The sequence below is a fragment of the Anabrus simplex genome, chromosome 1 (assembly GCF_040414725.1).
Source record: "Anabrus simplex isolate iqAnaSimp1 chromosome 1, ASM4041472v1, whole genome shotgun sequence".
Classification (NCBI taxonomy): Eukaryota; Metazoa; Arthropoda; class Insecta; order Orthoptera; family Tettigoniidae; genus Anabrus; species Anabrus simplex.
This window is the reverse complement of record NC_090265.1, coordinates 630,105,937-630,117,395: the sequence shown is the minus strand read 5'-3', so window position 1 is coordinate 630,117,395 and position 11,459 is coordinate 630,105,937. Positions and strand designations below refer to the sequence as shown.

The window sequence follows — 11,459 nt, the reverse complement described above, 5'->3', positions numbered from 1 at the left end:
GTGGCCTTATGTTAGGTACTATCCCGGCATTCGCCTGGAGGAGAAGTGGGAAACCACGGCAAACCACTCCCAGGATGGCTGAGGTGGGAATCGAACCCACCTCTACTCAGTTGACCTCCCGAGGCTGAGTGGACCCCTTTCCAGCCCTCATACCACTTTTCAAATTTCGTGGCAGAGCCGGGAATCGAACCCGGGCCTCCGGGGGTGGCAGCTAATCACGCTAACCACTACACCACAGAGGCGGACGTGAAAGAAAACAATGAGAAAAATGCGGCGTGAAGAAGTGGAAAAGGAGTGGTTTCCTAGGGTTCCAAACAGTCCAAAATCACCAAAGCTGAGCGTCAAAAGGCTAACAGTGAGTGTCTCAAAGTCAAGGCGTCCGAACGTTGTGAGACGAGTTCCGCGCTACTGGAGAAAATGATTATTTTGGAACTCATGACCTAGAAAATGTATACATTTGTTTAGAATTACGTAATAAAACTCCGCCTCTGTTGTGTAGTGGTTAGTGTGATTAGCTGATTTCCCGGCTCTACCACGAAAATTGAAAAGTGGTACGAGGGTTGGAACGGGGTCCAATCAGCCTCGGGAGGTCAACTGAGCAGAAGGAGGTTCGATTCCCAGCTCAGCCATCCTCGAAGTAGTTTTCCATGGTTTCCCACTACTTCTCCTCCAGCCAAATGCCGAGATGGCACATAACTTAATGCCAAGGCCACTTCCTTCCCTCTTCCTTGTCTATCCCTTCCGATCTTCCCATCCCCCACAAGGCCCCTGTTCAGCATAGCAGGTGAAGCCGCCTGGGTGAGTTACTGTTCCTCCACCTCAGTTGTACCTCCCAACCCAAAGTCCAACGCTGTCTTTGAGGCGGTAGATGTGGGATTCCCGAGGGAAAAACCAAGCCTGGAGGGTAAACCAATTAAGATAGAAAGAAAGAAAGAAAGAAAGAAAGAGAGAAAGAAAAAGAAAAAAAAGAAAAAAGAAGAAACCAAACCAAACGAAACCGCATGGCACAACAGCTCCAAAGTGCCATAGCCTACCAAGTGACCGCTGCTCAATCCGGTGGCCTGCAAATTATGATGTGTCATGTGGTTAGCGCGACGAATCCTCTCGGCCGTTTGCTTGGCTTTCCAGATTGTGGCCGCCATCTCACCGTCAGAGAGCTCCTCAGATACAATCATATAGGCTGAGCGGACCTCGAACTAGACCTCAAATCCAGGTAAAAATTCCTGCCCTCGCCGGAAATCGAACCCGTGGCCTCCGGGTAAGAGGCAGGCACGCTAACCATACACCGCGGGGCCCGCTTAAGAAATAAAATGTCAACAATCAAATTTCGAAGCCATACTGACTGGGTACTTTGTTTCGACAATACCCATCATTCTACCGAGCGAGTTGGGAGCGCGGTTTTGCTCACGGAGCTTGTATTCGGGAGACCTACAGAAGGTTTTTCGTGGTTTTCCCTTTTCATACCAGGCACATCAACTACAACCAAGGCCCCTTCCTACCTCTTCCTAGCCCTGTTCTGTCCCATCGTCGCTATAAGAGCTGAAGGCCTGTCTGTGTCAGTGCGATGCAAAAGCTGTAGAAAAAATAAACTAGGAATTTAAAAAAATTTGCGATGGCCGGGAATCGAACGCGGATCAACTGCTTGGAAGGCAACTATGCTCACCATTACACCACCATCGCCTCGGAAACGTAGCATTTTATTTATTCTATTCAAGCAGCTCATCGTGACATTCCACAACGTTCGGAATGTTTGTTGCCACGGCATGCAACAGAGAACCAGAGAGCTGTGTAGACAAATTCAACTTCGGTAGTCTATTATTTATCTTCTAGCAAGAGGTGAAACTTCGGAACCAGTGCAACGTGTCGTCTGGCCGACTGTGTGGCGGGATTGATAAATAAGTTTATATGGTTTTACGTCCCACTAACTACTTCTACTGGTTTTGGGGAGACGCCAAGGCGCCGGAATTTTGTTTCGCGGAAGTTCTTTAACGTATCAGTAAATCTAGGGACACGATGCTGAGTACCTTCAAATACCACTGCATTGAGCCAGGATCGAACCTGCCATGTTGAGCTGAGGGAGCCAGAGCTGTAACGCGTGCGTTTCTCAGCCCGGTGCAATTGGACAGGTGATCCCGTTTATATTCAAAGTTGTGGGGTTTGTTTCAGTGTTTGTAAGTTATTTGTGTGCTTTGTGAGAAACTCTTGTATATTATATTATACTTACTTAATCGGTTTACCCTCCAGGGTTTGTTCTTCCCTCGGACTCCGCGAGGGATCCCATCTCACCGCCTCAAGGGAAGTGTCCTGGAGCGTGAGACATTGGGTCAGGGGGAAGTGGCCGTGGCCTTAATTTAGGTACCATCCCGGCATTTGCCAGGAGGAGAAGGGGGAAACCACGGAAAACCACTTCCAGGATGGCTGAGGTGGGAATCGAACCCCCTCTACTCAGTTGACCTCCCGAGGATGAGTGGGCTCCGTTCCAGCTCTCATACCACTTTTCAAATTTCGTGGCAGAGCCGGGAATGGAACTCGGGCCTCCGGGGGTGGCAGCTAATCAGGCTAACCACTACACCACAGAGGCGGACATTAATTAATTTGCCTGGTGTGAAAATGGAAAGCCACGGAAAGACATCTTCAGGAACTCGAATACACCATCTCCCGAATGTAAGCTCACAGCTGCACGACCCTAAATGTACGGCCAATTCGCTTGGTTTTTTCAGCTCTAACAGGGAAAATGTCGTTTGCATAATATGACGGGAGACTTGGAGAGATATTGCATTTCAATTGGGAAAATATGCTTGGACATCCCCGAGGAGAAATGAACCTGATGGTTTTTATTCCATACTTGTGATTTTTTGAAAATCGGCCCCGTTACGTAGTGCTAGCGTGCCTGTACAGGGCTCGATTTCCGGACAGGTCAAGGATTTGAGGGCTGGTTCGAAGTCCACTCAGCCTACGTGTTTACAATTGAGGAGCTAACTGACGGTGAGATGGCGGCCCCGGTCTAGAAAGCCAAGAATAATGACCGATAGCACGACAATTCGTAAACTGCAGGCCTTCGGGCATAGGAGTAGTTGCGCGGTAGGTCAAAACCCTCCGGGACTGGTGCTCCATGGGATTGGGTTTAGTTTGAATTCTCTGAAAATGAAAAGTGTTTTATTAGTACGAATACCTCCTTTTTATTAGGCACTGACTCTTTGAAGCAGGACTCAAAATGTCTTTTGAAGTTAGGAATCATATCTCCATACACTTGAGTTTCTGGAAATTCACCTTTTTCTAACTGCAACCAGCCTTCAAACATTTCCATTCTCTCTGTCCTTATTATAGAGAATTTCTATCCGACATCAAAAAGTATGAACTCTGCCGTATCTTTGAAGAGTGTCCCCACACCGGAAGTTGAAATGTTCTTCAAGTGCATAGAATTTTCAGACTATCGTATGACATGCAACTATCGAATTGTAGATACAGATTAGTTAAACATACCAATTTGCATATAGATCACATTTTGGTCGAAATATGAAATTGGGACGTTCTATAAGTAAAATGAAGGATATTTCCATGGTAATCAGGGAATGGTCCGCCTTTGGGGTGTAGTGGTTAGTGTGATTAGCTGCCACCTCCACAGGTTCAGGTTCGATTCCCGGCTCTGCCACGAAATTTGAAAAGTGGTATGAGGGCTGGAACGGGGTCCACTCAGCCTCGGGAGGTCAACTGAGTAGGGGGGGGGGTTCGATTCCCTCCTCAACGATCATGGAAGTGGTTTTCCGTGGCTTCCCACTTCTCCTCCTGGCAAATGCCGGAATGGTACCTAACTTAAGGCCACGGACGCTTCCTTCCCTCTTCCTTGTCTATCCCTTCCAAACGTCCCATCCCCCCACTAGGCCCCTGTTCAGCATAGCACGTGAGGCCGCCTGAGCGAGGTACTGGACATCCTCCCGAGTTGTATCCCCCGACCCAGAGTCTGAAGCTCCAGGACACTGCCTTTGAGGCGGTAGAGGTGGGATCCCTCGCTGAGTCCGAGGGAAAAACCGAACCTGGAGTGTAAAAAGATTACGAACGAATGAACGAACTTAATTTTTACTGTATTTGATTCATCCTCATCATCATCATCATCATCATCATCATCATCATCCCCACGACCATTCAGGGGTTAGGCCGTTAGCCAGCTCCGACTTCACATTGCCGTCTTTTTCTAGGAGCACCTATATCTCTCTTGCCTTTAGGATGGCAGTATAAAGTCTTGATATATCCTTTCTAAACACAAGTTCACCCTAACGGCGATTATAACTCGGAATAAGAGGTCGTTGCTTTACGACAGGCAAATGAAATCTTGCAAAGACAAAGAACAAGTCACATTACAGTAGTTTCGTAGACATATCATCATTGATGTTATGTAGGCTACTCAATGTTCCTTCAGTTGACATAGATTTTAAGAAAAGCCTGTAAGTCGAAATTTTGCTTTGACTAGAAGTACTTTGGCATGCCAATAAATGTATTAATACCGAGTGAGCTGACCTCACAGTTAGGGTTTACATTCGGGAGATGGTCCTACAGATCCACCCTCGGCTGCCCTGAAGATGTTTTCCATCTTCACATCAGGCAAATGCTGGGGCTGAACCTTAATTAAGGCCATGGACGCTTCCTTCTCAGTCCTGGCTCTTTCCCATCCTTGCGCCGTCTAAAACCTTCAGAGTGTTAGTGCGAAGTTAAACCACTAGCAAACATACATATATTTACAAATACGGGTCTCTCACAAAGCACACTTCAAATAAACAGCAAATTGACTGTACCGGGTGTTGAATATAGACGGAGATCACCTAACTATTTGCGCAATGCAGTCGGCCAGTTGACACGTAGTACTGATTCCGAAGTTTTACGTCTTGTTAGAAGATAAACAAAATAGTAGACTACCGAAGATGAATTTGTCTACGCTACTCTCTCGTTCTTTTTGCATGCCGTGGCAACAAACATTCCGAACGCTGTGAAATGTCACAACGAGTTTCTTGAAAACGAGGAAATAAAAGCTTGTGTTAGAAAGGCGGTGGTGGTGTAATGGTGAGCATAGTCGCCTTCCGAGCAGTTGAACCGGCTTCGATTACCGGCCATTGAAAGTTTTTTGAAATTCCTAGCATAATTATTTTCTACTGGGTTTACGTACAGACAGATCTTAAGGTCTTATAGCGACGATGGAATAGGAAAGGGATAGGATGGGGAAAGAAGCGACCGTGGTGCTTGATGCGAAAATGGGGAACCATACAAAACCATTTGGAGGGCTCCCGAATACAAGTCAATAGCTATGTGAGCTGAACCGCGTAGCCAACTCTTTCAGTAGAAAATTATGTCGACCGCCTCTTAGTGTAGCGGTTAGTGTGATTATCTGCCACCCCCGGGGGCCCGGGTTCGATTCCCACCTCAGCCATCCTCGAAGTGATTTCCGCGGTACCTAACTTCAGACCACGTCCGATTCTTTTCCTCTTCCTTGTCTATCCCTTCCAATCTTCTCATCCCTCTACAAGGCCCCTGTTCAGCACAGCTGGTGAGGCTGCCTGGGCAAGGTACTAGTCCTTTTCTCCCCGACCTCTCACTAAGATGAAGACGACACATATACACCGCCCTCGTGCCAACGGAATTAACCACTAACGGTTAAATTTCCCGACCGTCTCACGCTCGAGGACACTGCCCTTGAGGTGGTAGAGGTGGGATCCCTCGCTGAGTCCGAGGGAAAAGCCAACCATGGAGGGTAAACAGATTAAGAAGAAGAAGAAGAAAGAAAAAAGAAAGAAAGGAAGAAAGAAAGAGTCCACCTCTGTGGTGTAGTGGTTAATGTGATTAGCTGCCACCCCCGGAGGCCCGAGTTCGATTCCCGGCTCTGCCACGAAACTTGAAAAGTGGTACGAGGGCTGGCACGGGGTCCACTCAGCCTCGGGAGGTCAACTGAGTAGAGGGGGGTTCGAGTCCCACCTCAGCCATCCTGGAAGTGGTTTTCCGTGGTTTCCCGCTTCTCCTGCAGGCAAATGCCGGGATGGTACCTAACTTAAGGCCACGGCCGATTCCTTCCCGCTTCCTTGTCTATCCCCTTCAATCTTCCCATACCCCGCAAGGCCCGTGTTCAGCATAGTAGGTGAGGCCGCCTGGGCGAGCTAGTGGTCATTCTCCCCAGTTGTATCCCCCGACCCAGAGTCTGAAGCTCCAGGACACTGCCCTTGAGGTGGTAGAGGTGGGATCCCTCGCTGAGTCCGAGGGAAAAGCCAACCATGGAGGGTAAACAGATTAAGAAGAAGACGAAAGAAAGAAAGAAAGAAAGAAAGAAAGAAAGAAAGAAAGAAAGAAAGAAAGAATGGTGATACAAAATCTGTTACCAAATGTTTCACGGAAGCAATTGACACCAAACTTCTTGACGAACAGTTGAGATTCAGAAGAGGAAGAAGTACACTACATGCTGTAAGAAACCTACTGGATAGCATACGAAACATCCTCAGACTACCCCAGGGAAAAGTTCATGCAGTGTTTATAGATATCTCTAAGGCCTTCGACAATCTCAAGAGGAACATCATCTCTTCGTAATTTGAGGACAAAGCTCTCACTACTTTGGCACGCAACGTTTTGAGAAATAATATCGTCATCTCGGATTATGTAACATCATCGCAGATCATACATAAAAATGGCATTCTACTGGATGATCTCCCCTCGGCCATTTATTATTTAACATTGTTACTTATGACGTGGTTCAAGCGATGAGGTAGGAATCAAATGGTGTAATAGTTATTGTATGCTGATGATATTTTAATAGGTTCACATAATATCAATGAGCTGCAAAAAGAGTTGGATGCACTGAAAAAAGTGGGCAGCTACAAACGAATTGAAGGTCAACTCTGAAAAGATCGTATACATGAACTTCAAGGCGTCAGGTCTAATATCTCCATATGGCAGACTGACTTATAAACATGACATATTACGCAGCCGTAAATAGCTTCAAAAACCTCGACTTGGCATTACAGACGGCAGCAAACTCCTTTACGCTTCACAACAAACTAAGAGCGGTAGCAGCCATGAAAGCAATAAATAACTCAAGAATTTAAATCGATTAACTTTAAAGACAGCGATCGCACTGTTTGATACAAAAGTAAATTATTTTCTGATCTACGGAATCGAAATCAAATGGGATAAACTAACAACGAACTCCGCACCTTAGGAAAAGACAAGGCACGTTTCCTGAGACAACCATCGCATTGTCGAGATTTACTCGCTCAAGACTGGTGTACGAGTTTGCAAAGGAGCCTTTCTTCATTCAACACCTGAGATTTAAGTTCGCTCTGCCTTGTGCAGATTGTTGGATGAAAATCCTGGAAGAAAGAATGGTAGAAAGGAATGACGTATGGATGGCATTCTTCTCGACCGAAGCAATGTTAAACAAGGAATGAACCAACGCGAACCAGGACATCCGACACTTTGTCAACTCCTTGGCAATACATGGATATCAGTCTAGAGCCCGTCGTCTACTGATGTCATTCCACGCCATCTCTTCACTGACAGCTCGGAACATACCACTTAGTCGACCAGTTCGTCTCCTTTCTCCCAAGTCTTCCCAGCCCAAACTTTGCAACATTTTTGTAACGCTACTCTTTTGTCGGAAATCACCCAGAACAAATCGAGCTGCTTTTCTTTGGATGTTTTCCAGTTCTTGAATCAAGTAATCCTGGTGATGGTCCCATACACTGGAACCATACTCTAGTTGGGGTCTTACCAGAGAGTTACATGTCCCCCCCTTTACATCCTTACTACAACCCATAAATACCCTCATAACCACGTGAGAAGATTTGTACCCTTTATTTACAATCCTATTTATGTGATTACCCCAATAAAGATCTTTCCTTATATTAACACCTAGATACTTACTACGATCCCCAAAACGAACTTTCACCACATCAACGCCGTAATTAGAACGGAGAGGACTTTTCCTATTTGTGAAACTCACAACCTGACTTTTAACCCCGTTTATCATCATACCATTGCCTACTGTCCATCTCACATTATCGAGGTCATTTTGCAGTTGCTCACAATCTTGTAACTTATTTATTACTTTGTACAGAATAACATCATCTGCAAAAAGCCTTATCTCCGATTCCACTTCTTTACACATATCATTGATATATATATGAGAAAAGGTCCAATAATACTGCCTTGAGGAATTCCCCTCTTAATTATTACAGGGACAGATAAAGCTTCGCTACTCTAAATTCTCTGAGTTCTATTTTCTAGAAACAGAGCCACCCATTCAGTCACTCTTATTTCTAGTCCAATTGCACTCATTTTTGCCAGTAGTCTTCTATGATCTACCCTACCAAATGCCTTAGGTAGGTCAATTGCGATACAGTCCATTTGACCTCCTGAATCCAGGATATCTGCTATATCTTGCTGAAATCCTATAAGCTGAGCTTCAGTGGAATAACCTTTCCTAAACCTAAACTGCCTTCTGTCAAACCAGTTATTTATTTCGCAAACATGTCTAATATAATCAGAAAGAATGCTTTCCCAAAGCTTACATGCAATGCATGTCAAAGTGACTGGCCTGTTATTTTCAGATTTATGTCTATCGCCCTTTCTATTTCGTCCAATACTTACGTATAGAATTCGATTAGGATGTCTAAGAAGCAAGAAAAATCTGCAGAAACTACTCTGAAAAGCAAAGCAACATTACCTCCTCTATAAAGATCAGTTCAGTTGAAATGGAAGGAAATTTCGTTATCAACCTAACTTAACCTAAGCTTGTCTTGCTTGTCACGACTCTGGTACGGTTTGCAGACTTAGCCTTTGTGTGTTCTTATTGATTTACGGCATATGTACATGTAATATATTTGCTTGTGTGTATTATTACAGCGTGGTTTTCTTCAGCCCGACAAATAATAGCAAATTTCAAGAAGGGAGCTGAATTATTTACACCAGACAATCACCGAAGGATACGGTTATGGTAATGCGTATCTTCTATCTTCTACTGTATATACCAGGGGTTTCCAAAAGCCAGCCCGCGGGCCGCATGTGGCCCGCGAAGCCATTTTTGCGGCCCGCGAGAGCACTGTAAGAAATAATGTGAAGAAAAGTCACAAAAATATTTAATAGCTCGTTCAAAAACGTATTAATTTGTATACACCATATAGACCCAAGTCAAAACAAATCTTCTTTAATACTAGTTCTTCTTTTCAAGTATTCACTTGTTCTCAATAGATTACTGTATTAATTTTAAAACATTTAAAATCCAAATTTCAAGTAATAATGTTGTTACTTTTGCGTCCCACTGACTACTTTTGATGATTTTCAGAGACACCGAGATGTCGAAATTTTGTCCCGCAGGTTTCTTTTACTTGCCAGTAAATTTACCGACACGAGGCTGACGTATTTGAGCACCTTCAAATACCACCGAACTGAGCCAGAATCGAACCTGCCAAGCTGGGGTCAGAAGGCCAGCGCCTGAACCGTCTCAGCCACTCAGCCCGGCTCCAAATTTCACTCTTTTATGCAATTTTAAAATAATGTTTTAAGCAATTAAAATGATCAAACCCTCATTTCAATTAAACTATACATATTAATTCATAATGGTGCTTCTGTACTATTTGCAGAATTTTACGAAAATTGGCCTATTCAAGTGCGGCCCGCGAACATGACTAAGGTTTCCAAAATGGTCCTCGAGCCCTTACAAATTGGAAACCCTTGGTATATACAGTATATAAAATAAGAGTTTTGTCTGTACATTGCTCAGAATTTTAAAAGGATGGTATTTCTCTATCAATCGTGTCCACCGTAAAAGGAAATACACTTTTTAATTTTCCCTAATCTGTCAGTCTCTCTGTCTGTCTGTCTGTCTGTCTGCACGTATATATGTATGTATGTATGCTTTTGCTAGTTGCTTTACGTCGCACCGACACAGATAGGTCTTATGGCGACGATGGGACAGGAAAGGGCTAGGAGTGGGAAGGAAGCGGCCGTGGCCTTAATTAAGGTACAGCCCCAGCATTTTCCTGGTGTGAAAATGGGAAACCACGGAAAACCATTTTCAGGGCTGCCGACAGTGGGTTTCGAACCTACTATCTCCCGAATACTGGATACTGGCCGCACTTAAGCGACTGCAGCTATTGAGCTCGGTATGTATGTATGTACACGCATCACGAGAAAATGGCAGAAGGGAATTTAATGAAAATCGGTATGCAAAGTCGGGGAATATGTCGCTACAATCTAGGATATAAATAATTTTATTCACGCTGATTGAAATGGTAGTTTAGGGGAAGGCCTAAAATTTAATTCTCAAATATTTATGTTATTAGTGGCCGTATCTCAATGAAAATCGATATGCAAAACCGGAGAATAAGTCGCTATAATCTAGGCCATAAATAATTTGAAATAGTAGTTTAGGGGAAGGCCTAAAATTTAATACTCAAATATTTATGTTATTAGTGGTTGTATCTTAATGAAAATCGGTAGGCAAAGTCCGAAATAAGTCTCTACAATCTAGGCTATAAATAATTGCATTCACGCTAAGGAAAATGGTAGTTTAGGAAGGCCTAAACTTTAATTCTGAAATATTTATGTTATTGGTGGCCCTATCTTAATGCAAGTCGGGGAGTAAGGCGCTATAATCTAGGCCATAAATAATTTTTACCCACGTTGAGTGAAATGGTAGTTTAGGGGAAGGCCTAAAATTTAATTCTCAAATATTTATGTTATTAGTGGTCGTATCGATAAATACTACATAACTAAACTTATATAGTAATAAATTTTCGATCATTTATGTCTTATACATTGTTACGGTACCGGCTATGATCACAGATATATTCATGAATTTGGATTTTTGTCCACATCAGCGCCGAGTCACGAGAATATGGGTAAACAGAATTCAATGAAAATCGGTATGTAAAGTCGGCGAATAAGTAACTACAGTCTACGCTATAAATAATTATATAACACGCCCTAATATTACAGAGTCGGAAGAAAACTAAATGTGAAGGCCTACAATATAGTAAGCTCATAAAATTGATCAACAATAACATTACATTGACCATTGTTTGTTGTGATGTGCTTTGTGTCTTCTGTTGCCACTCATTTCCAATAGATGGGATTAATTTTATTCACGCTGACTGAAATGGTAGTTTAGGGGAAGGCCTAAAATTTAATTCTCAAATATTTGATATTAGTGGCCATATCTTAATGAAAATCGGTATACAAAGTCTGGGAGTAAGTCGCTACAATCTAGGCCATAAATAATTTTACTCACGCTGAGTGAAATGGTAGTTTAGGGGAAGCCCTAAAAGTTAATTCTCAAATATTCGTTATCAACGCTCTTATCTTAACGAAAAGCGGTAGGGGAAGTCGAGGAATAAATCGCTACAATGTAGGCCATAAATAATTGTATTCACGCTGTGAAAAATTATAGTTTAGGGGAAGGCCTACAATGGAATTCTCAAATAATT

General features: G+C 43.6%; 1 non-coding gene across 1 annotated transcript; it reads right to left on the bottom strand.

Moving 5' to 3' along the window:
- Nucleotides 1-1,608: 1,608 nt before the first annotated feature.
- On the bottom strand, nucleotides 1,609-1,680 carry TRNAG-UCC (transfer RNA glycine (anticodon UCC)). The gene has a single exon. It is a non-coding gene; the product is annotated as a tRNA-Gly (tRNA).
- Nucleotides 1,681-11,459: the final 9,779 nt, after the last annotated feature.